At 45.5% G+C, this 27,483-nt stretch overlaps 1 protein-coding gene across 2 annotated transcripts in view; it reads left to right on the plus strand.

The window, feature by feature from the left end:
* Positions 1 to 27,483, plus strand: part of grid2 (glutamate receptor, ionotropic, delta 2) — a 765,355-nt gene that overhangs the window by 637,305 nt on the left and 100,567 nt on the right. The window lies entirely within an intron of this gene.

The following is a 27,483-nucleotide window of genomic DNA, read 5'->3' on the forward strand; positions in this document are numbered from 1 at the left end:
AATAAAACCATATATTTTTTACACGATGCCTCATCAAAGTTGGTGTTGTGACATTAGATATTGTCAATTACTTGCATGAGAAGGAGAGAGGTGGTGGAGTTAGCTGTTAGCTGACAGTTTGAGGGTCCAATGGAGTTAAGAGGTTTTGTCCAATGCTTTTTTTACTACTTTCCATTGGTTCAATATTTTCGAAACAACACACAGGGTAAAAAGTAAAGGGTGTTCAATAGCACTGATTTATGGGGGGAAAACATCTAAAACCTTATATCAGTTATGAGGTTTCCTCCGGACAGCAATGCATGTTATCTATGTATTGTGGTTTCTTGTTGTCTTTTAACCACTGAAAGGAAAAATAAAGTTGAAGTTGAACGAGGTGGACCAAATACCAAAAACCCAGATTTAGAGTCGTTCATGGAGGCCTACAGTATCACGTATCTTTTCTTCTTGAACATAATGATTGACTACTTTGGGTCTTGAGATGGGAAACATCAAGCGCAGGATGTTATGTGGTCGGCTGGTTGAAGCTCCAGGGTGTCCCTTTTTGGTCCTCTGATGTGTAATTCCACTCAAAGTCAAAGGAAAGTTACCATCTCAGGCGATGTAAGTTAGAGCAAACCTTTTCATGGTTTAATAATGGCTTGATTATAATCACTTTGACTATCCTCCTGTCTTTGTTCTGTAAGAGTAGGTTTTAAGATGCTGTTGACTTTGTTGTCCCAAGACTTTGAATGAAAAAAGCCTTTAATGTTGAGATATGAAAAAGTTTGATAGTATGCTTATGAATTGATACATTTTTGCAAAGTAAATCAATAGTGTACCCCTGAGACCTAACCTGTCAAAACAATCCCTATATCAGTGGTCAGGTCAGAATGAACGAAAAACTAGCTTGTCAAAGGAGGTTCAAGTATAAAACAGCTTTTGTAGTTTCAGGAGTTTACTACAAAAAATTATTACATTTTTTTTAATTAGTAATCGACCTATACTTGACCTATACTATTCTCTATCTCTCATTATCTCCCTTCATGTGATGGTAATGACATTTTGACACCGTCAGACTGTGTTTGTGTTTGTTGGTGCACTTGCATGAGTGGAAAGCCAGGATGATGGGAACTGGGTGTGAAATGAAAGATATATGAGATAGAGAGAGAGAGAGAGAGAGAGAGATAGATGTGTATGAAACGATATAAAAAGAGGGAGGATTATAACCACACAAGTATGCAACCACCAGGTAGAACAGATTGCATTTCTTAACACAGAAGTGGTCTGGTGATCAGAGGGTTACCGCATCAAATCCATGGAATGAACATGAGCAGGGAAAGTTAATCAGAAACTATGGTCAAGGTGCTCTCAGAAACCTTGATATTAGGCTGTTCTGCACGTAACCTTCCCATTGTTCCAATGAAGCTGCTTAGTGGCCAGGTGCAGACTTGGCAATGGCTCAGCTCTCAGTTATTTTGAATGTTTCACTACTACACTTGTATTAATGCAAGGCCGCATTGAAAAACAACAACAACAACAACATGAGTGCTCAGCAGAAACCTTCACTGGATAAATTAAGGTTTAGGCCCTGCTGTTTTTTATTATTGATCATGCAGCTAGCCTCCCTGTCAGTCAGTAATGTAGTCAGGCATGGACATACTGTAGGCTAAACGCGAGTTTAAAATAGAGAGGCATGGAGTGGAATATAGTGGGTAGAGAACTTGAATACTGACTGGGGGGAAATGTTTATTTTAAGTTAGCGGGTCATAGGAGAAAGGAGGGACAATAGCAGAGAGCAATGTTTCGGTCTTGCAACCTTCCTCAGGCTTTAATTAGCGAGTCATCAAAGTGTGTGCTGACCAATCAAGTGAAAGTTTAATGAGTGAGAAGACAAGCAATAGTGCTGCTTTAAACGATAAAATACTGCATCAGTTGATAAGTCAGTCAACTGGATATATTTATAGTGTGTGTGTGTGTGTGTGTGTGTGTGTGTGTGTGTGGGGGGGGGGGGGGGGGGGGGGGGGGGGCAGTTGCTCAGGGGTAGAGAGGCCAGAACCGCGAGGTTACCAGGTCGATCCCGGGGGGGGCTCCCCCTGAGTTTGTGTTGAAGTGTCCTTGAGGACGCTGAACCTGCAAGGTGCATTGCAAGGTTTCCACCGCTATCGGTGTATGAACGTGTGTGTGAATGTAATGCACAATCTGTGTAAAGCGCTTTGAATGGGTGAATGTAATGCACAATCTATGTAAAGCGCTTTGGATAAAAGTGCTATATAAATGCACCATTTACCATTCATATCCAGTTGGCAGAGTCTGGCTATAGCCTAAGAAACGTGTAATTGAAAAAGATATACTGTGTAGGTGGATTACATGAACTCTGCTGTCCCTATTTTGTCCAGGCAAACGAGATGTGGTAGACGGACAAAAGGAGGGGACCAAGTATAGACCTCTGGGGGGACTCGGTCAACAAAGTATATATGGTTTAAGTAGTTAATATTAGAGGATTAGACGAGACGCTATGCAAAAGACAACCTTGCACTAAATTCTGTCAGTTTAAGGGCTCGTTTATACTCATCGAACAACTGTGTTATGTAAGTCATGCAGTCTTGTCTCCCAGGTAGCTACTGCAACAAGGACATTGCCCTTTCAGGGTCTGTCAATCGCACAGCTAGATGGTCAGTCACTCAGCCAGAAAGGCACCACTCTGTCCAGCCAGACGATGAGTCAGCTAATAAGGCAGTCGGACGAGTCAGTCAGCCAAGCATCGGTGGCGGTGAGACTACTGAATGAGTATCCTGTATGTTTGGCAGGAGAAGAGTTCACACAGGGACATGCCTCCATCCCAAGAGTTCACACAGGGACATGCCTCCATCCCAAGTTCTCCCTTCTGTCCTCTACTGGACGATAATCTTTATTAGGCTTTCACGGTTGGTTCACCAGGTTTCCGCTTTTTTTTGTCATAGGCAATTTGAAGGACTGATTTTGAACTTAAAATCTGTTATTTGTGCTGAGCAAACTGGTTACTACAGTATAAATATGCCATTGCAACTCACTGACCTGAAGGAGCGAGACTAATCATATTTATTTTATGACTTTATAAATAATATAGTCATGCCTGCACTCGTCCATCATTGTATTTAACATCCAGCACTCAATTTGGAAGATGGATTCAGTATCAAAGCGTTTCTCAAACATTTTCCCAAATTGATGTATTTGGCTGTTGACCCCCATCTGAAAATATATTGTGCCAGTGACCCCCATAAGGGAAGATTTGCGTTCAAATGTTTTTCAAAATGTTACAAAACATGTTACGGTTTGTGAACTTGTAGATTGGCTATTTTCAAGTCGACCAAGTATAAATTAGGGCTAAAGGAACCCATTGAACGCCCCAAGGGGTTCCCACACCCCACTTTGAGAATCACAATCCCTGCTGAGTAAAATATCGAATCGGTGGTTAAAAAGGATGGCTTTGCAGTGATGCAATTTTATGCTTTAGCTTTGAGGCATGTATTCCCAACAAATAATAGGATGTGACATCATAGGATGTGAGTTGCCATATCCCTTGCTGGTGTTGAAATAATAAGGAAATTCTAATAATATAATTATGCCATATTATAAGACGGTCAGCTGTTGCCTGAAGCTAATTTTATTTTTATTTTAGTTTAGAAGGGTTTAGTGCACAGAATACACTTTTTTTTAATAACTTTGTTTATTGGTTTTTTTCACAGAAGCATTATTGAAATAGAGTTTGAAAAAGAATAATTAACATTAACAGCTTCTCTTAAATAAACCCCACAAGTATGACATAAAAGAGTAAACACATTGAATTTTCACCCCAAAGAAAAAGGACAACAGAAAACAAGACAAACAAACCTTAAATACAACATCAGTAAAAGTTGAAAAATAAAAGGCAGACAAAAACAGACAAAACAACAGTACACAACATCCTATATATATATATATATATATATATATATATATATATATATAAATAAATAAAAACATAGGTACATGATACATCCATAATCCAATCCAATACAATCCATACAATCCAATCACAGTATAAGCTACTTTTAAAACAAAAGTCCAGCAGACCTCACTCATCCCCAAGCAGAGACGGATTCAAATTCTGAATGAATTGAAAGAATGGACCCCATATCCTCCCAAACCTATCGGAAGAACCATTCAAGGAGTGTCTAATCTTCTCCAGTTTTACACAGTACAAGGTGTCCCTAACCCAATGAGTGTGGGAAGGGGAAGTGGGCGATTTCCAGTTGGTCAGAATTAGTCTCCTCGCTAACAAAGTGACAAAGGCCAAAACATCCCTCTCTGGTTTAGAGAGCGACGGTATTGAGGGAAAAACACCAAATAGGGCCCCCAGAGGTGTGGGCTCCACTCTTTGCCCGACTATCTTTGATAAGGAATTGAAGATATCGGTCCAATATTTGTGTAGAGAAGGGCAGAGCCAGAACGTATGGATAATAATAATAATAATAATAAACTTTATTTGTATAGCACTTTTCATACATAGAATGCAGCTCAAAGTGCTTCACAGGGCAGGACACAAAAATAAAATACAATAAAACACAAGTAGTTAAAATGATAGAACAATAGCAGAGAACAAAACCGAATAAAGAACATAAAATAAATAAAAACACATAAAAAAATAAAATAAATAAATAAATAAAACTCAACTAAAAGCAAGGGTGAAGAGGTGAGTCTTGAGTTGAGATTTAAAAATGTCTACAGAGGGTGCGTGTCTGAGCTCGAATGGAAGTTTATTCCAGGCTGTTGGGCCATAGAAGCAAAAAGCTGCCTCACCGTACTTTTTTGTGCACATTCTTTTAGGCACTTCAAGTAGGCCAGCGTTGGAGGACCTGAGGGGGCGGCTAGGGACATATCTAGGTAGGCAGTCACGGAGGTACGGAGGTGCGAGACCATTGAGAGCTTTATAGACAAGTAACAGAATTTTAAAGTCAATCCTGAAAACAACCGGAAGCCAGTGCAGTGATGCCAAAACTGGAGTAATATGTTCTCTCATCTTAGTTCTAGTTAAAACTCTAGCTGCTGCATTTTGGACAAGTTGTAATCTGTCAGTCGTTTTCTTAGGGAGTCCTGAAAAGAGTGCATTGCAGTAGTCAAGCCGAGAAAAAACAAAGGCGTGGATTAGCGTTTTTGCATCGTCCAAGGACAAATAGGATCTGATCCGTGCAATATTTCTAAGGTGAAAAAAAGCAATCTTGGTAACATGATTAATGTGTGAATTAAAATTCAATTCAGAATCAATAATAACCCCCAGGTTCTTTACTGTACTGTTACTTTCTACAGTCAGGTTGCCAAGTCTGCTAATTATTGATTCTTTTTGCTCGCTAGAACCGATTATGAGAACTTCTGTCTTATCCTCATTTAGTTTGAGAAAGTTCTCACTCATCCAACATTTTATGCTAGACAGACAGGTCAACAGCGGGTCTAAAGCACAGGGATCGTCTGGGGCCACAGAAAGATATAGTTGGGTATCATCAGCATAGAAATGAAAATTGACTCCGTGATTGGTAATGAGTTCACCCAATGGCAGAATGTACAAGGAGAACAGCAGAGGACCAAGAATCGAGCCTTGTGGGACACCAGAACTGATGTCGTGTTTGTCTGAGTCAAACTCGGCTAGATTGACAAAGTAACTTCTGTTTGAAAGGTAGGAGGAGAACCAGGACAGGGCCGTACCAGACAGGCCTATCCAGTGCTCCAGACGCTGTATTAAAATTGAATGATCAATCGTGTCAAATGCAGCCGTTAAATCTAGCAGTAGGAGAACGGATACATGTTTCTTGTCAGCAGACACCCTAAGATCATTCATTACTTTTACAAGGGCAGTTTCTGTGCTATGATTTTTCCTAAAGCCAGATTGGAATTTGTTGTGCACATCATTGCTCTGTAGAAATACATCCAATTGATGAGAGATGCATTTCTCCAAAACCTTGCCCAGAAAGGGCAGATTCGAAATGGGTCGATAGTTACCCAAAACAGAGGGATCCAGATTATGTTTCTTTAGTAGGGGCCTGACTACGGCCGTCTTTAGTGAGTCTGGGAAGACGCCTGTCTGTAGAGAGCTGTTTACAATTTTTAGGATATCTCCAATCACACTGTCTAAGACCTCTTTGAGAAAGGTGGTGGGAATTGTATCCAATGAACAGGAGGAAGATGTCATCTGTGATATGGTTTTGCGGAGTTCGTCTTCATCAATTGCGCAAAACGATAATAGGCTCCCCCTGGAGAGATCTACCCTGGGACCGTTAGCTGCTGTTTGAAGGTTTGCACTAGCAACAGCACCATTCAAAATATCAGCTCTAATGTTAAAGATTTTGTTATCAAAAAAGCATGCAAACTCATCACACTTAGCTTTAGAGGCCGGGAATGACTGCTTGTAGGACTGGGGGGGGTTTAAAAGTCGATCAATGGTAGAGAATAGGACTCTGGCATTTGTCTTGTTCTCGTTAATAATGCCAGAGAAATATGCCTGCCTTGCTAGACGCAGGGCTTTGTTATAGGCGACTGTTGACTTTTTAAGAATCTCTAGGTGGGTGGTGAGTTTATTTTTTCTCCAAGCTCGCTCAGCTCTACGACATTCTTGCTTCAGTGAGCGTGTATGCTCATTTAACCAGGGCGTTACTCTGGTGTTATGTTTCTTTTTTGTTTTCAAAGGAGCCACTATATCAAGAGCTGACTCTAGTTTAAGATTAAAAATTTGAACCAGATCATTTACTGGGGGAGTATCGGGCAGGGGGGGGCCCAGATGACGAGGGAACTCGTCAGCTGCAGAAGAGCTAAAAAAGCGCTTTGTTATGGTATATTCTGTGATGTTTTCCTCTAGATCAGAGGCAGTCATATTAAAACACAGCAAATAGTGGTCTGATAGCTCAGGCCTTTCAATAGTCCTTTCCACAGTGATGTTCACCCCTCTAGAAATCACCAGGTCCAGAGTGTGCCCATGTTTATGTGTAGGCCCAACAACATGTTGGATAAACTCAAAGGAATGTAATAACTCTAAGAAACCCATAGCCACAGCATCTGTAGCATCATCCAGGTGCAGATTAAGATCACCTGTGATAAGAGTTCTGTCATAGTTAGTGGAGCAGATAGATAAAAGTTCTGATATTTCTGTTAGAAATATTGCTTTACTGCATTTTGGCGGGCGATAAATGCTAATCATTGGCATGGAGGATTTACCAAGTAATATAGTGGCCTGGTATTCAAAGGATGTAAAGCTACCCAGGGTCAGAGCCTTGAATTTTAATGTGTCTGAAAAAATTATTGCCAGTCCACCTCCTTTCTTAGCCTCGCGAACAGAGTGAATGAAACTGTAGTTTGGGGGACAGGCTGGCGCTAGGAGAAAAGCTCCATCCGAGCCAAGCCATGTCTCTGTTAGAAAGATTATATCTAGCTTCTCTTTACAGATTATATCATTTACGGAGGAGGACTTATTTGTTAGTGACCTGATGTTAAACAAGGCAAGGTTAAGCTTGTTATCACATTTAGTGGGAGGAGTCTTGGGTCTACAGGGAACAGTGATAAAGTTGTTACTGTTAATTGATGGGGTGCGTGTAGACAATGCATTTGTCATCCCTGTCTCTAAAGTAGCTGTATTGGTTCTGTTAGTAATCCAGACAGGTATATGCTGCGGTGCCACAGTAGTAGGGACAGATGTTACTAATGTTGAGCACAGTGTCATGTCACCGTCAGGCCACAGGGTGGCAGGCACGGCCCAAGAAAGGCTCGAATGACCGGAAGTCATGTTTCCGTCTGACCAGTTTGTGTGTGGGACCCAAAGTCAGGCATGGAAATCTAGGGTGCGCTGCAGATGGAAAGATAGTGAGTGGTTTCCAAGTGTGCTCGGATGCAAGCCATCGCGGCTGTAAAATGCATGACGAGACCAAAATAAGTGAAAGTTGTGGATGTATGTTATGTTGCACGAGGAGCAGACAGCCTGAAGCCAGTAGTGCAAGTCCAGCAGCCTACTGAAGCGGCTCTCCCCAGCGCGCAGCGGTGGAATTGGACCCGAAATAAAGATTTGTTTACCACAGCTGAGTAGGAGGTCGAGAATGGATTTAAAGTTTTTACGCGTCTCGACGGACGGTCTGTCATTAACGCCGACATGAAGGACAATCTTGGTGATGGACGGTGGGATGGATGCCAAAATAGTGGGGAGTTGATTGACGAAGAATGTAGTATTGGCACCGGGATAACAGTAAATTAATCCATTTGTGATTCGGATATTTCGGGTCATCGAATCTCCAATAACCAGCACCGTGGGGGGAGGAGGAGATCCCGGGTGTCGGAGACTGGATCGCCCGGAGAGACCGGGTCTGGGGGTCTTGTGTGTAGGCAGCGTGGCTTTGGATGGGGGCTGCTTATGTTTATCCCTAGTAGTGCTCGCAGGGGTGGGCTGAGATGAAGCCTGCAGCAATGGGTCAGTACTGGATGGAGGCACAGGGGCAGCATGGACAGTGGCAAAATGGACAATAGCAGGGCGGGTAACAGTGCGTCCGCGGCGGTCAGGGACTACCCCCTCCACCTCGTTATGAGGTGAGGGATCAACATCCCCAACAGGTCGGTAGCACGTAGTGCGTCCGCGGTGGTCAGGGACTACCACCTCCACCTCACTGTGAAGTGAGGGGTCACCATCCCCAACTGTTTTGGAGCGAGTACCCGGGCCCTTGCTGACGCCGGAGGCTGCCACCTCGCTGTAGGAGAGCGATGGATCGATCTCTCTCGGTAGAGCGGGTGGAGAAGCAGCTCTACCCCGGCGCCTTGTCCTCTTTGCCCTGGGGGTGGACTGGCGGTCCTCTAGGAGAGAGCCCAGTAGCTCGAAGCTGTTGTGCATTGGAATTGGTGGTGAGACCGCTCGCGAGGTGTTTCTGCATCGCTTGCGCGTTCGGGCGGATGGAATCCAGGCATCCGATGGAGCCGTAACGGCGGTGGCACAAGCAGACTGTTTGGCATCGAGGGTAGGCCAATCCTCCACCGTGATAATCCCAGCGGCTCCGGGCAGCAGATCCACGACCGGCCTGCCCACGGGTTGACAGCCAGACATGGAGTGCTCCTGGATAGTAGAGGCCAGGCCTGAAGCGGCGGCAGCCAGGGAATCCAGGAAATCCTCGTCCTCTCTTATCTGGCGGAGGACCGAGATACATACCTCTAACTCTTGGATTTTCTGCCCCCGACGGAGACAGCTTACACAGTCGGGAGAAGAGGTGAGTGATGGCATGATAGCCACCGATATGTTGACAGCAGCGGTAGCGGCGTCGCAGTTTGAGGTCTCCGGGAGCCTGCCGACATCTATCACACTCAGGAGACACATCGTTATATATTCTAGACAACCTGGCCTTGGTGTAGTAGACACGGTGTACTTTTTGTTTTTCAGATTTTAGTAATGCAATTAGTTTAAACATAGAAGGGTAGGTAAAGAAATAAAGTGGCAGGTATTTTTGCCTGAAATTCATAATGCCAGTATTCTTACATTCCAACAAAACATGATACTCATCTCCAATTCTGGCTTCATTACATAGGTTACAAATCCTCTGATTTCTTTCCAATCCTTTATATCTACCGATGACCTTTGGGATTCTTGTGTTGTTTAGCCTAAGGTTGCAAATAGCCTGTCTATACTTACGGTTTTCACATAGAAGATATTTTTCTAGTTTGAACTCTTGTTTGTATTCAACATAGATGTCACATGATGTCATACTTTGCCACTTTTGCAAAAACTGGTCTTTCAACCTTTGTTCAACAGTTCGCTTCAACCAGTCAATGTTATTACATTTCTGAGCCAACCAAATGTAAGACAATGGGATCTGCTGTCAAAGTGTGTTTGTGTGTGTGTGTGTGTGTGTGTGTGTGTGTGTGTGTGTGTGTGTGTGTGTGTGTGTGTGTGTGTGTGTGTGTGTGTGTGTGTGTGTGTGTGTGTGTGTGTGTGTGTGTGTGTGCGCCTGCGCGCGTTTTAGAGCATCTCAATGACCTTTCCCACATTCTAAACATCGTCAACTGATTTGAAAGAACTAATGAAATAAGAAATATTTTTTTTGGACAGGACAGGACCTTCGGCTGGGAGTGTGGTTGGTTAAGCCAAAACTCAGTTTCTGAGCTAAGCTTAGCGGAAAAAAAGTTTGAAATTAAGCCTTTCCGTGACATCTTTAAGCATGCACTTTCAACATAGCGTTCCTATTTTCGGCATGGCCTCAGAACCTCTATCAAAATGTTCAAATCTGCCTCATGGTTGCGCTATTACACACATTCTTCTACTGCTCCTACAGAGAAAACATGCACATGTGAACATTAAAAGTTTACTGTTTACTGTTTACAGCACTTTATTACTGTCCTGATTAAATGCTGGCGCAGTGCAGTTTCAAATGCATACAACTCGAGTCTGGGTGTGGTGTGCCAGACCTGGTTTTAAGTGAATTGGCAGAAAGGTTGTTGACATTTTGACACCTTTAAAATGAAAGGCTGCCCTGCCCTCAAATAAAACACATCAGGGGGCTTCTCAACTCACTCAGGGCTTACTTACTTTTATTGACCTTCATAAATCCAAGTTTATTTCAATTCATTCAAAGAAATTCTCACTTTATGTCTCTCTCGTACTCTTACTCCTCACCCCCTCTTTCTCTTCCTCTCCTTCAAATATATAACCTTTTCACAGGTCTGCCAGTCAGAACATAGTTTAATTTACAGATTGTCTGGGGACACAGAACTGTAATCCACCTGAAAGTAAACCCACCGAAATAAGGTCACTTTGTTTTCAAATTAGGAAGAGCTCAGTCCTATATTTGATAAAGGAATCCACTGGAACCACTGTTCTTGGACTCAGCAGTAACCTTCGACTGGGGATTCATAATCTCACCTCCATAGATACTGTCCCGCCAACATAACGATGCATTGTGCCACAGACATGTAGTGTACTGACACTACATACATGTTACATAAATGTAATATTGTTTGAAGAGAACATGCCAGGGTAGAGTTTTATACACTATCATACAACTCAGTGAGTCTTGCCTCCTGGCAATTGTGTGGTAAATGCAGATGTTCTGCCTGAGATATAAAATGATGGGAGTGGGAACAGAATGGCTGAGAGAGACGTATGTGAGTGTATTTGAATTTAATGTAATGCAATATTTTTTCCTGAAAAAGACCTGAGAAAGTACAAGGTGACAAAAGAGAAAGAAGGATAACTAAGATGGAGAATAGAGAGACAGAAAGGGAAAGGAGTGTTTGTATCAAATATATATACAGTATGATGGAGCCTTGGCTTGGGGTGGTGAGAGTGAGCTGAACATCTGTCTGTCTGTGTGTCTGTGTTGAGGTAATAGATCCCCAGCTACAAGGATGAATGAGGCTCATTTCTACCAGGCTTCAATAAAGGCAGGTAGGCAGGGGGACAAAAGCTGCAGATCCATCATTAAGTGCGTGCTGGGGTGCGGTGCCTTTGGCCCATATTGCAGCACCCACCAAATATGTTGTGCAATAAGATAGATACTGTAAATAAAAGCAAAATTAACCTGATATAATTCAAAATATGTCAAATTATATGTATATTGTTTATCAAATAGGCTAGCATCCCGCTTCTTTCAAACATACTATGGTCAAATGAAACTGACAGTGCAACTGTCAGGATCTCACATATACTAAGTTTGCAAACGGATATATTATTACATGCAAAATGTAATATTCAATATAGCAACAGATTTGTGTGTGTGTGTGTGTGTGTGTGTGTGTGTGTGTGTATATTATATATATCCTGCTACCCTAATAGACAGGGGGTACACGAGCACATGGCCGTTTATCCGTGCTCCGACCGAACCACACTTTTACCACACATCTCTCTATGCAAAATAATTTCTGCATGCTCCCAGAATTAACATAGGCTACATTGCATTTACTCAAATGTCTTATTTACTTTACAAATATTACTTTTGTGAAACACGCTGTTGTTGCGCAAGCTCAACAGCCTACGTCAAAATCGTCATGTTGGGGCCAGACTGGCCAGTCCTTCACAGTGACACGCGTTACATGAACCACGTGACCGGGATGGTTTCTTACCCCTCAATGTCGTGAACGCGCCCTTCTAAGGCAGCCTGCGGCACGCCTACTCTACACTGCTCCATAGCAGCACGCACAGAGCCCACAGATGCTTCTGACAACATTTGCCTGTGCGTGCTTAATCGTTGTACTTCTGAACACATTTGCCTGTGCGTGCTTAATCGTTTGCACGCCCGACGCGGCGACGCCCGTGCATTCTGTGCTTGCGTGCGCATTTCCCAACTCTCAGTGATTTATCCACACATCGCCCTGTGTGTGTGTGTGTGTGTGTGTGTGTGTGTGTGTGTGTGTGTGTGTGTGTGTGTGTCGCATCGCCCTCCAGTGTGCGCTGAACCCAGACTCACACCCTATCCATTCCATGCACATATTAGTCCTATATTTACTACAGTACGCCTGACAGACAGTGTTGTCGTTAAGCAGCTCGACCCTGTACCTCAACCCTAGCTGACAGGAGTGACAGTGCTGTGCTGTGATGTGAGTAAACTGACAACGCTTGGCTTTCTGACATCCCTTTCTCACATTCTACAACAATAGATTTGTTACTAACATTAGGTTGTGGCGAAGTAGAAACGTGGAGAGCAGATAGTGTGTTTTGGACAAACAGGCTAGCATTGGTGTTGATTTGGGTCAAATGGAGTCCATATGGCTAAAGATAAATGAACACATGACGTCGGTGGGAGAGGAGTTATTGTGTGTTTTGGACAAACAGCGTGGTGTTGACATTGTTTTGTGTCAGCTGAAGCTTCATGTGTTTGTGTTGGAGCGCCTCAGTGTGGCCGTATAGGTCATGTGCAACCTCTTCCAGAGAGAGATGGAGACACTAAGGTGCTATTTACACGAGGATGGTGTTCATAAAAAACGGCAAAATAAAGTACCGTTTAGCGCTGTCATTTAGACGAGAACGGTGTTCTCAGGAGGTGAAAACGCATCGAAGTGAAATCGCCTTCCAGAGTGGAAATCTTTCAGAACACCGTTTCCTATGGTCTCCATATAAACAGGCAAAACGGTGAATCCGCAAAACTTATGACATCATGGCTCACGTTGGCTCACAGCGCATATGTTTATTACATTGATGCAGAGCAATATCATTATGATATAATGGAGTTCCTGAACAAGCCTCCCTCCTCGCCTACAAAGTGCTGCTCATCAGCGATGTTGAATGTAAAACCATGATGTAAATAAAAAGCCTTGTGATAGACGGCAGCCGCGGCAGCAGCGTTTATGTAGGCTAATGTATTATAATATATATATAACCATCCCGTGGCACTGCCCAGAGCAGTGTTGCGCAGGCTTGCGTGAAGGAGTTCTTCTTCTCGTACGTGGGTGACCTGTCTATTTGGCAGCCCGTTATCGCCACCTAGCGACAGTATAGCATAATAGCACATTATATCATAACGTGTGCGTTCTCGTGTAAAGGGTAAGAAAAAATGAGAACGCAACGGGACTTTGACGTGTTATATGGAGATGGTCTCCGTCTAAAAGAGGCCTAAATCTCAGCTGGAGAAACATGTTTGCATGCATGCATCGCTGCCTTGCATGCTGTGTGCTACTGTTGAGTCTGTCACTCACTTTGACTGATTTATGGCATTGTCTTTCTGTTAAAATCCAACTATGTTAATTTAAGAACTCTGGACATATTAGGTCATTGTTTATTAACTGTGCACACGTGTAGCCTATTGTATGTCAGACTGTATGTCTGTCACCCCACAGTCACAATCCTTTAGTAATTAGGCTGTGGAAATATTCACACTACTTTTACAATGCGTTGTCAACACGTGCTGAGTTGACAAAGATTGACAGATTTCGGAGAAGACTGATAGTATGATGATTTAGTAACTAGGCTGTGGAAATATTCACACTACTTTTGGATTTGCAGGCCCGGCGCCACGGGGGGTAAAGGGGGTATATAGTTACAGACAAAACAATGGTACATTTACAGCCATACAATTAAATTCCATTGCTTGAAAGGGAGGAAGTAAGGATGCATCTTAATACAGGATGCAGCAGCATCTTAATGATCTCCCATCTAGAACTGGAAAAACAACATTCCTTGGGGTGGGGAGGGGTGCTAATGTCATTGTTGCAGTGGTCAGGGTGCTTAGGTGGGCAGCTACTGTAACTAGCCTATTTATTTGTTTGTAAAAATGTCAATAATAAAATATATATTTTTTTATATTTAGCAATTTTGGAATACATGTAATAATAACAATCACAATAACAATACTACTAATAATAATCATAATAATAACAATAAGCTTCTTTGTAAACTCACTCATTTACAAACAAGCTCACATCAGAACAATAATCCATGTAATAATAACAACAATAATAACAACAACAACAACAATACTAATAACAACACTAATAACAGTACAGTACAGTACAGTACAGTACAGTACAGTACAGTACAGTACAGTACAGTACAGTACAGTACAGTACAGAGGACAACATTACAGTACAGTGCAATACTAAGGAGTGCAGTACAGTACAATACTAAGGAGTGCAGTACAGTACAAAGGGGTACAGTACAGCACTCGCATCGCCCTCCCGCTATTGCCTTCTTCCCATTTGCCATGCATCGAGGATGCGCTAGGATGAGCGGGCCCGCAAAATTCTAGTATATATATATATATATGTCCCACAAAATCCCACTGTCCTGCATTAAATGCACCTGAAGCATGTGTGGTTGTGCTTTACTTTAGCTGGATATGAACACATTTACTTACTTACTAGGTCCGGGACACATAGCTAGTTGGATTGGCGGTTCTAGACAACTGGATATCCATATACGGTAAGCCTATACCGCGTTTGTTTATGTTTCTTTCATAGCGATGTGGCTGTAGCCTTGCCTATAATGGGCAAATCCGGTTTGTTTATGGTTATGCCTGATTCATACTGACGCTGGCAGGCCCACCCTCCCATTAGGCAATTTTAGTATAGAATAGGATAGCTAAATGCAGAGGAGAGTGTCATTTAAAAATGTTGTCCCCACCAGATACTGTACAGGAGCATAATGCATCTATTTAATGACCTACTGTCAAGCAGCAAGTCCAGCCGAGTCCACCGTGCCGCTGTCCATGGTGCTGAAATTACTCTCTCTCTCTTTCTCGCGCTCTCATTCTATGTTTCTGTTTGTAACGTTTTTAGGTCGCAATGGAAATATTGTGGGATTATGCGGGACAGAAATGAAACCAGGGCAGGAATGGAGAGAAATCCAACAGGAGTGGGCAAGAGGAGGAGAGGGACTGAAAAAACAGGTCCCTGCAGTGCTCTAATCTGAAGCCTACGCTCGCCTACAATGTCCCCCAAAAGGGGACAGGGTAGAGAGGAGTGCAGTATTGTCAAAAAGAGATATTTTCCTGTTCTTTTGTTTTGCTGACAACACTGGTTGCGTATTTTCGTTTTGTTGTTTTTCCGTTTTGGACAAATTCAAACATCAATCTTGAACAGGCATATAGAAAACCTCTTGGACAGAGGTTGCGTAATTTTATATTATTTATTTTCTCACAGAAGAAATTATTATAATCTGTGCAGGTTTGACTTTAAACGAAAAGGCAGATTGTGCAATGGCAGAGCCTCGTCTGGGGACACTAGAGTCTCCACTTGAAGCTCTGCTCATTTTTTCAGAGCTGAGGTGAACAAAGCCCTCCAACGGTGAAGCAGCTGCATTAACGTGTTACCAATCATACTACCAGAGGATTTACAGCCTCTTGGTTTGGGGGCTGGTAACGTCCCCATCTTAGCCCATACCAGTGCCAAAGGCAGCTGAAACTTGCCCCAACTGTTGCCCCATTTGACCTGCATTAGTGATGTGCGGGCCGGACCGTTGCCTGCAGGTCCCGCGGGTTGACTCACGGGGCGGGCGGAAGGGTCGAGAATTTTGGCAGGCACAGCGGGTCAACCTCTCCACCCCCCCACCCACACACACACACACAAAAATGGAGGAGGAAAAAAAAGCATTCCGGTAACTTCTCTCCCTCTCATATTCTGTCTCCCTCTCGCTCCTGCTCTCCCGTCTCTCTTCTCCTGAAATCATCTACAGTAGCAGCTTGTCCACTGTGTTGCTTATTTGATCAAGTACGCACAGCTGCCAGTGATATCCTCATTATACCGATATCCCGACCCGGCTGCTGCACATCAACTTTATTTGAATGTCCCATATAATGTTGTAGGACAGGACACTTACTGTAGTCATCGCTCAATGTTCTCTCATGTATTGTACACAATTATAAAACACAGGGAAAATATGAATTGTCTATCCTATAACCGAACCAACTCTCTCTCTCTCTCTCTCTCTCTCTCTCGCTCTCGCTCTCTGTATATGAAATTTAGCCTACATATATTTATTTGCTTATTTTATTGTTTTGAGGTCTCCTCCATCTGCTGTCAGTAGCCTAGTCCTGGCTAGAATGATAACGACACCGAATGTTTGGCTGTTGGAGGATATGTAACTTGCTCTTAGGCACAACCCTTTGACTTAACCCAATTTGTCTTTGTGCCAACGACCACCAAAATTATATCTAATTGGCAAAGGATCCCCCCATGAAACTGTTTTGTGACAGGGACCCCCAGAAAAGATTTATGTTTTGTTTTTGTTTTTAAATAGCAGATGTACAAGCTCAAGATGTACAAGCTGTGAGCTTGTACAACTGTTATTTTTGAATAGCCAACACAAAATCTAAAATGACACAGATGCTTTCCCGGTTTGAATGGGTTAACACCTTTTGGTGCATCACAGGCCTTAGACAGCCTAGACTAGAGCCATTAATAAAGCATAGTTAGTTATTTCAAGGTATAACTCATCTGGTTATCTGGAATACCTATATACTGTATTTACACATAAACAATTGTGGAATCCTTTCCTGGATTATATCTCACTGGCTATAGAGCAATTTGCCTGTAATTATCCAGACTCCCATGCCAGCTTTGTCCTTGATAAAAGGAGTCACAGAAAACATAGCATCAGACAACAGTCCACGAGTCATAAAACCAGTAAAACTAAAACTCAAGGTGCCCTGGAGTCATTTGATCTGAACCACTTGCTTTATTATTATATGCTCGCGTTATTGTTTGATCGACCTCATATTACATCGGCAATTTTACAGTACCCACTTTGTAGGGGTCATTTATAACAATATACAGTTAAATAAAGCAGAATAATGTTGCATCCACAACTCAGGTATATTATCGGCTCCACGGCTTCCAAAAGTCAATGACATTGTTTCAGAGTAGCTTTTCTAGCCATATAAAGTGCTCTCATACTGCAAATATTACAAACTGCATTTATACTTAAAGGTTTTTATAATCCAGGACTTCCTCTTATCCAACCAGTTAAGTTTTCCCCATAGAGATACTTCCTCTTATCCAACCAGTTAAGTTTTCCCCAGAGAGATACTTCCTCTTATCCAACCAGTTAAGTTTTCCCCAGAGAGATACTTCCTCTTATCCAACCAGTTAAGTTTTCCCCAGAGAGATACTTCCTCTTATCCAACCAGTTAAGTTTTCCCCAGAGAGATACTTCTTCTTATCCAACCAGTTAAGCTTTCCCCAGAGAGATACTTCTTCTTATCCAACCAGTTAAGTTTTCCCCAGAGAGATACTTCCTCTTATCCAACCAGTTAAGTTTTCCCCATAGAGATACTTCTTCTTATCCAACCAGTTAAGTTTTCCCCAGAGAGATACTTCCTCTTATCCAACCAGTTAAGTTTTCCCCAGAGAGATACTTCCTCTTATCCAACCAGTTAAGTTTTCCCCAGAGAGATACTTCCTCTTATCCAACCAGTTAAGTTTTCCCCAGAGAGATACTTCTTCTTATCCAACCAGTTAAGTTTTCCCCAGAGAGATACTTCTTCTTATCCAACCAGTTAAGTTTTCCCCAGAGAGATACTTCCTCTTATCCAACCAGTTAAGTTTTCCCCAGAGAGATACTTCCTCTTATCCAACCAGTTAAGTTTTACCCAGAGAGATACTTCCTCTTATCCAACCAGTTAAGTTTTCCCCAGAGAGATGTGAAGAATTTCTAACAGTAATTCCCTTTAAAAAAAAGGAAAGGAAACTAGAAAAAGTGCCCTACTGGGCACAGGTCTCCACCAGGATGAGCAGATGTGAAGAATTCCAGGCAAAGGTTTTTCCTTGGCCTCTAGGGAGTTGGCATACAAAGTTATCCACAGATCCGTGCAGTTAGAGGTAAAAACAGTTTTCGGCCAGTTATAGCGCCACCTTGAGGCTGAGTTGAAATTGTTCATGTGGCATTTCGTCCTCGGCCTAGTGGGAATGTGGGTGCACAATTTCACGGAAATCACGCGATGTGTTCATGATTTGCAGCATTTTTTAAACTGAGCACTCCTGTGCACTTTGGAAGCCAATCTTAACCAATCAGGATGGAGTCTGAGAAATCTGAAAGGCTGGTTTCGTTGGATGGCTGTAGAGAGACTGTGTACCAATTTGCGTGATGTTTGGACAGAATCTGTAGGTGTACTGTGCAAAAACTTGTTTTGCACAAAGCGGCCTCCTGGTGGCGCTATAACAGGCCGTTCTGGAAATCTGAAAGACTGGTTTCGTTGAATGGCTCTAGAGAGACTGTGTACCAATTTGCGTGATGTTTGGACAAAATCTGTAGGTGTACTGTGCAAAAACTTGTTTTGCACAAAGCGGCCTCCTGGTGGCGCTATAACAGGCCGTTCTGGAAATCTGAAAGACTGGTTTCGTTGAATGGCTCTAGAGAGACTGTGTACCAATTTGCGTGATGTTTGGACAAAATCTGTAGGTGTACTGTGCAAAAACCTGTTTTGCACAAAGCGGCCTCCTGGAGCGGCCTCCTGGTGGCGCTATAACAGGCCGTTCTGGAAATCTGAAAGACTGGTTTCGTTGAATGGCTCTAGAGAGACTGTGTACCAATTTGCGTGATGTTTGGACAAAATCTGTAGGTGTACTGTGCAAAAACTTGTTTTGCACAAAGCGGCCTCCTGGTGGCGCTATAACAGGCCGTTCTGGAAATCTGAAAGACTGGTTTCGTTGAATGGCTCTAGAGAGACTGTGTACCAATTTGCGTGATGTTTGGACAAAATCTGTAGGTGTACTGTGCAAAAACCTGTTTTGCACAAAGCGGCCTCCTGGAGCGGCCTCCTGGTGGCGCTATAACAGGCCGTTCTGGAAATATGAAAGACCGGTTTGGTTGAATGGCTCTAGAGAGACTGTGTACCAATTTGCGTGATGTTTGGACAAAATCTGTAGGTGTACTGTGCAAAAACTTGTTTTGCACAAAGCGGCCTCCTGGTGGCGCTATAACAGGCCGTTCTGGAAATCTGAAAGACTGGTTTCGTTGAATGGCTCTAGAGAGACTGTGTACCAATTTGCGTGATGTTTGGACAAAATCTGTAGGTGTACTGTGCAAAAACCTGTTTTGCACAAAGCGGCCTCCTGGAGCGGCCTCCTGGTGGCGCTATAACAGGCCGTTCTGGAAATATGAAAGACCGGTTTGGTTGAATGGCTCTAGAGAGACTGTGTACCAATTTGCGTGATGTTTGGACAAAATCTGTAGGTGTACTGTGCAAAAACTTGTTTTGCACAAAGCGGCCTCCTGGTGGCGCTATAACAGGCCGTTCTGGAAAGTTTGGGGCAGAGGTTCATCGTTGGCATCCAGGGAGTGTGTGTGCAAAATTTGGCATCGACCGGGTTAACGGTGGCCGAGATTAGCTGCTCACGGACACACACACACACGGACGGACGGACGGACGGACACACACACACACACGGACGGAGTGCAAAACATACTCTCCCCCTAGGCCTTCGGCCTGGTGGAGACAAAAAGGGGATTGAGCAGCACTTTAAAACCGAATGCAGACAGCTTGATGTTGACTCCTGCCTCAACATCAAGTGAAATATTTCTGTATTTGTACATCACCCAGCACAAAGACTTGGTTTTGTTAAGTATTCGTTCACGAAATACTTCACTCTATGGGATGTTTCCCTTTGCGGAGCAAAAGGGCAGAAACTTCATTCATGAACTCCCACTGAGCATATGCTCCTCAAATATGCCCTGTGGGTTTAAGAGCGATGACGTAGATGCCCTGCTTCTCGAAGCATCTAGGCTGCGTCTACGTCACAGCGCGCTCATTCGCTTTTCCTCTGCCGAGCTGAAAGGACAGACTTCTGTTACTGAGTCAAGTGTTTAGGGCAATTTATACCTTAAAAATCGGACAAGAGTGCAACTCGAGTACCGTGAGGTTCCCTGATACTTGGACTTTTCTTCCGACAGAATCTTTTTCAAAAACTCTGCAGAAACAAAGCTCCTAGACGGTTCGTAAGTTCTATTACCAGAACATTTCGAAAAGACCGCCAATTCAGATATAGAGGGGTAACAACTAGCTTACAGCTGGCGCCGCTTAGCGGTTAGCTTAGCAAGGCGCTACCTTCTATTTTGCTATCTTTCTCGTTCGAGGCTAAGAAGCCCGCTACGGTTAACATAGTTTCAGTCTCACGAAGGTGCTACCTTTTCTAGCGAGCTAGCTCGCTCTCGTAGTGTTACTCACTAGCTTAGCGCTAGCATAGCACCTTCAACGTTAAACTAGCCGGTGTTTTACTGGGCCTGTAAGCCAGTTTTCGCTAGTCTAGTTTTTCACCTAGAGACTATACGATAAGCTACCTGGTGCTTTACGAGGCCGGTAAGCCCGTTTTTCGCTAGCCTAGCTTTCACCTAAGCTACACGGCCTGGAAGCCCGTAGCAAATTAGCTTTCTTCACGTTCGTGGCCACGAAGCCCTTTCACAAAGTTAGCTAATTCCTGGTCCCCCTCTCGACGGAAAACTACGAGCTACAAGCATGTATTCCCCGGTGAGAGAGACCCCCGCCGCAGCTAGACGCCGCCGAAGAGGCATCACTCCCGAGCCACAGAAGAGGTGCACTGTGGCGGGATGCGGCAACAAGATGTCCGGCACCGACAGACACGAAGTATGTCTGTACTGCCTCGGCGTGGATCATGCACGCAACGCCCTTCTCGATCTCGACGACCTATTTGGTTGCGAAAAATGCAGAAGGATGGACTTCACCCACCTACGAGGTAGGCTGAGGCGCGTCGATGAGTTCTACAAAAAGTACACACGCGACGAGCACGAGCACTATGGACCGAGGCAGAAGTTGGACTATACCCCAGCTTCGCCTCGCACAGCCAGAGGCTCCACTCAAGAGCGAGAGCGGCCTATACCGGCCCCTCGTAGCCGTGCTACAGCTACGGTCTCCTCCCAGGCAGCGGCAGACAGGGCCACCGCAGCCCGCTACGAAGCTGACGGAGCTAGACCTAAGAGCGGCTCTCGCCCTCTGATACCTCGTCAAGTGAGTACACCAGCAACCGGGCCTCGCGGCCGCGAGATCCCGGCTACCATGGAGGAGCGCTCCGCCAGACCGATAGCAAAGCCTCGTCTTCGCACTGCGGTCTCTACTACCATGGCAGCCCGCCTAGAAGCCTCTCCACCACGCAGCAAGGCCCCCACTAAGGACTGGGCTGACGCTGAAGAGGGGGAAATCGACTACGACGAACTCCCCTCCTTCCAGGAGAGAGACTGCGAGCGCTATGAAGTCGTAGACGAGGGCAACTACCAGAACGACTCGTCAGAGGCAGACGAGTACACTCGCCTCCCTTTCCAGGACAGTGAAGACGACGAGGTAGAGGAATTTCCTCCCCCCGTCGACAGACAGGTAACACCCCCACCTCAGCCTCGCGCTGCTCTCCCCAAGGATAATTCAACCTTGATGGAGATCTACAAAAGGGCTGCTATCCGCTGTGACCACGCCTGGGAGGAGATCCCCAGCGAGAAGGTGAAGTGGGATGGACGCAGCGATGAGTACGTCCCCCCTCCTGTACCAAAGAAGCAGGCCATTCCTCAGGCCTCAGGCCTTGAGACCTTGCTCAGCAAAGCCTGGACCAACCCTATAGTCAAGGTAGAGGCCATCCACCGCCGTGGCAAAAGGGCGGCCACTGAAATGAAGGACATGGAGAAGCTGAACCTTCTCAAGATGCCCTCCATGGACAGAGCCATGGCCTCGTACCTGGCTAACCCCCAAGCCCCAACTGTGATCCCACAGGACAAAGAACCAGTCTTCTCCAGTGTGGCCGACAAAGAAGGGTCTAAGATCAACAGGTGGCTGTATGACCACATGACCTTCGTCGCCAGGGGACTCAACGCAGGAAGCCTCCTGCATGGATCCATGAAGGCTCTCCTGCTGAAAATGGGCAACATATCCACCCCAGAAAACCTGGCTGAGATGCGCCGCCTGGTACACGAGCTGGCCCAGCTCCAATATGATGTCACCAAGCACACTGGAGCAGCTCTGGTGTCCTCCATCCTCCAGGAGCGGATGAGGTGGGTGAACCTCGCCCCTCTCCCCGATTCTGTGAAGAGGGACATGGTGGGGAGGGACATATCACACGAGAGCCTCTTCCATGGGGTTCTCGAAGACATGTCGGTCTCCATCCAGCAGGCAGAGACCTCCACCAAGACGATGAAGGCTCTCCAGCCACTGGCTGCCAAGGCTCCACCGGGCCGCGGCAGGGGCAAGCGTGCCCCATGGAAGCCCAGGACGTCCAGCAAGGACCCACCCGGGCCCCCGAGGGACTACTCCGGAGACAGACAGCGTCAACCGCAGGGTCCACGCACCGACCGTCGCCGCTCCCCCCCGCCCTACAAGCCCAGAGGAGGAGCGTCCAGGGGCCGAGGCGCTGGGAAGCGGAAGTGACCCGCTTGGCAGGTCCCAGAGGGGGGTCCTAGCCTCACCCCCCCGATTTCTCCCACAGAGTTCGAGGCCGGAGGCAGTGGTCACGGACCTCGCCTCCGAGCCGGCGTCAAAGCGCCTGAGGACGAGTGTGCAGACTGCCACGGGCAGCAGTGTACACACGTACCAAAATGTTGTTATGTGCAATTCACAAAGTGTCAATGTTTTTGCTTTAATAAAGTGTCAAAAAAACAAAAAAACAAAAAAAAACAACACAACGAACTCTGAAGGGCACAAGCCCAGCCATGGGAGAGATAACCCATACTGTAACAGCACAAGCTGTTACAGGCAGGGACCACCACGCCAAAATATTTCTTCACTACCCGAAGAATCCACTAGAGGGAGACACTCCACACAAGGTGAGTTTTCCCCTAGGCAAACCGTCTCAAGGTACCCACAGGCCACAGAGAGACACCACTATACAGGCGGGTTTCCCCCCACACACGGGGAACCCCCTGTCACGTCATCTGTCAAAGTGGCGAGAGTGCGGAGCATCATCATGGATCATGCGCACTATAGCGACCGGATACAGGCTCCAGTTCGTGTCGAAACCGCCCACCTTCGAGAGGATCTTATTCTCTCAAGCGAGGGGACAGGAAGCAGGCATTTTACAAGAGGAAATCAGATCCCTCCTGCAAAAAGGTGCCATCACGGAGGTTTCTCACAACCAGGCAATGAACGGGTTTTACTCCCGTTACTTCCTGGTGAAAAAGAAGGGGGGGGGGGCTCCGACCCATATTGGATCTCAGAGCTCTCAACCGCTATCTGAAAACCTTCCGCTTCAAAATGTTGACGCCACCAGTCCTACTGCGATCAATCCGCAGAGGGGACTGGTTCACGTCAATAGACTTACAGGACGCATACTTTCACGTTCCAATATACCCACCGCACAGAAACTTTCTGCGCTTCGGGTTCGAGGGGAAAGTATACGAATACACGGTACTTCCCTTCGGAATGTCCCTGAGTCCGAGAGTCTTTGTGAAATGTACAGCAGCGGCGATAGCCCCACTGCGACAACAGGGTCTTCGTCTAGCAACCTACATAGACGATTGGATCCTATCCGCAGACTCTCAACAAGAGGCGCTGTCACACACACACACAGTGCTCAGCCACCTCCGCTCTCTCGGATTTCAAATCAATTACGAGAAGAGCATGTTAACGCCGACACAGTCAATAGACTTCATCGGTATAACGCTAGACTCAGTCTCTTACAGAGCTCGCCTGAGTCGAGAGAGATTAGACGCGATGATACAATCGGCAACGTCTTTCAAGAAAGGACGCTCGATTCCTTTCCACATATGTCTCAGGATGGCGGGGCTAATGGCTTCCTCAATCCATTTAATCCGCCTGGCCAGGCTACACATGAGACCATTCCAGCTATGGATGAACTCTCTGCGTGTACCTATGTACCGTCGCCACCAACGGGTAGAAGTGACGTCACACTGCATACTAGCCCTACAATGGTGGATAAACAGACGGATCCTTTCAGAAGGAGTCCCCATGGGGAGACCTCTGATCAGGAAAGTGGTCACCACAGACGCAAGCATGACAGGCTGGGGAGCCACGCTGGAGGGTGCCACAACCAGGGGGGTGTGGTCAGAGCACCTACGCTCCTCCCACATCAACTATTTGGAACTGATGGCGGTTTTCCTCGCTCTGAGGCAATTCGAACCGCTCATACAGGGTTGTCACGTGCTGGTGAGAACAGACAACACAACGACGATGTGTTACATAAACAAACAAGGCGGTCTCAGGTCCCCCCGTCTTCATCAGTTAGCTCGAGAGCTCATTCTATGGAGCGACTCTCGGCTTCTGTCCATCACAGCATGTCACGTCCCCGGTATTCTGAACACAGGAGCAGACCTGCTGTCCAGAGGACCTCTCCGCTACTCAGACTGGTCTCTACACCCACAGGTGGTCACACAGATCTGGAGCAAGTACGGGACACCCGAAGTGGACCTATTCGCCACAGAAGGGAACACGACGTGCCCCCTCTTCTTCTCGATAGAGGGGCCATCGACGCTGGGACTAGACGCCCTGTCACACCGATGGCCCAAAGGCCTACTCTACGCATTTCCCCCACTGACCCTCATTCCCCCCACTCTGGACAGAGTGAGGACTCAGGGTCTGACAATGCTACTAGTAGCCCCAGCCTGGGGGGTCTGGAGGTCGGAGATAACTCACCTCCTCTACGACCAACCTTGGCAACTCCCTCTACGAGTGGATCTCCTCACTCAAGCAGGTCGGGAGATTTTTCACCCTCGCCCCCAGGACCTAGACCTATGGGTTTGGCCCGTGAGAGGGTGATGTTGTCCGACGTAGGCCTCCCTCCGAATGTCATAGCCACAATTCAGAGGGCAAGGGCTCCATCAACAAGGGCCCGCTATGATACGGCATGGCACGTCTTTGAGCAGTGGTGCTCAACACGGCCTACTCAAGTGGTCCCCTACCGAGCGTCAGTAGTGGACATTTTGACTTTCCTACAAGAGTTCCTAGACAGGGGACTAGGTCTCTCCTCGGTCAAAAACAACTTGGCAGCAATCTCAGTCTGCCATGTGGGGTTTGAAAACGAGACGGTATGGAAACACCCCCTAGTTAGGCAGTTCGTTAAGGGCGTACGAAGGGAACACAGGATCAACAGATCCCTGGTCCCCTCCTGGGATCTAACCATAGTCCTGGAGGCCTTAACCAAGGATCCCTTCGAACCACTGACGACAGTTAGTTTGAAGAACCTGACACTGAAGGTAGCCCTCCTAGTTGCCTTGACAACTGCTAAAAGGGTCAGCGACCTACACGCCCTCTCGACCTCGCCAGAGTGCATGAGGTTCGATGACAGGTCAACCAAGGTCACTATCAAGCCCAACCCAGCCTTCATCCCCAAGAACGCTCTCTCCGTGTGCGTTCCAGTGGACCTACAGGCTTTCCACCCCCCTCCTTTTGCTTCTAATGAAGACAGGAGGTTAAACTGTCTCTGTCCAGTGAGAGCTTTACGAGCATACGTGGACAGGACGGCCCCCTTCAGGATAGGGAATCAACTATTCGTATCCTGGGGTACCAGGACCAAAGGAAAGCCTGTCACAACGGTCAGCATCTCCAATTGGATAGTGCAGACCATCCGCCTGGCTTATACTAGTCAGGGAGTGGAGCCCCCACAGGCGCTGAGGGCTCACTCCACAAGAGGCATGGCAGCATCCTGGGCACTCTGTAAGGGTGTCCCAATCCAAGAGGTCTGTACCGCAGCGAGCTGGTCCTCTCCCTCAACATTTGCCACATACTATAACCTAGACGTGGCAGCACGCAGTGTTGGGGGCTGCCGCACCATAATGGACCTGTTAGGCCATTAAACCATGTGTAATCACATAAGTCTAGATGCCCTGGATATACCAGGCCTACATGAAGCATCTACACTGAGAATGTATATCAGCCCGAGGCTACTACCATTCTCCACCGGGACCGGGCTATCAACCAGAGGTTGCCCAGCCCTCATTAGGTTACTTTATATAGCCCTGAACACACTTGACTATTTCAAGACACGGGAGTTCATAAGGTCCCATAGAGTGAAGTATTTCGTGAACGAATACTTAACAAAACGAAGAGGTTTCTTTAGAAACCAAGGTTTTGTAAGTAGAGTGAGCGAAATACTTCACTCGAAACACCCTTCTGTCTTGGCCCGGCAGAAGGAAAAGTGTTCGAATGAGCGCGCTGTGACGTAGACGCAGCCTAGATGCTTCGAGAAGCAGGGCATCTACGTCATCGCTCTTAAACCCACAGGGCATATTTGAGGAGCATATGCTCAGTGGGAGTTCATGAATGAAGTTTCTGCCCTTTTGCTCCGCAAAGGGAAACATCCCATAGAGTGAAGTATTTCGCTCACTCTACTTACAAAACCTTGGTTTCTAAAGAAACCTCTTCGTTTTTAATAGCTGCATTTCTGACCAGATAGTTTAGTTATTAACTGCTGTCTGTCTATTGTTTTTGCTGTCTGTTTATATTTCCCATCTGAGAGAGGCCATCTATTTGAAAGGTTTAACATCACAAACCATGACAATCCTGTAGAGGAGCTTTTTTATATTACAAAAACTGGTCAACAGACGAATTGAAAGCAGCTAGAAAGCCTATCCTAAAGTGCTCTTCGTCATATTCTGTATGAACATTTCCTAGTTTTAAACATGCAGACGCGGTACCATGATTTTGGTACTTTTTCATAGTTTCTCATTTGTCCATGGACTCAATATTAATTATAGACTAACTGTAGTTAAATGTGGTTAAAAGGTGTGATTGGATGATTGTTTTTCTTTTTTATCTTTTTTCTTTTGTTTTTCTTTTGTCACTTTTTTCCTGTATTTTGTCTAAAAAAGAAAATTGGATGGCTGTACTTTGTACACTGTCGACAAATACATCTTGTAAAAAAAAAATACAGGGATTACAGGCTGAGGATTTTCAGTTTCGCGTTATAAGCTGAAAGCTTATCTGGCAAACAAGCTACATGAACATGTACCTCCCCTCACATTCACTTAGCTATCAATAGAGATCTCACACCTAGTTGACTATAACCAGCACATCTGAGACGCACACGCACACACACACACGCACACGTTTGGGTAACAGTGTCATAAATGTACAGCTTTTAATAAGGAAATAATCAGAT

Source organism: Protomyctophum parallelum (assembly GCF_964188405.1).
Source record: "Protomyctophum parallelum genome assembly, chromosome: 15".
NCBI lineage: Eukaryota > Metazoa > Chordata > Actinopteri > Myctophiformes > Myctophidae > Protomyctophum > Protomyctophum parallelum.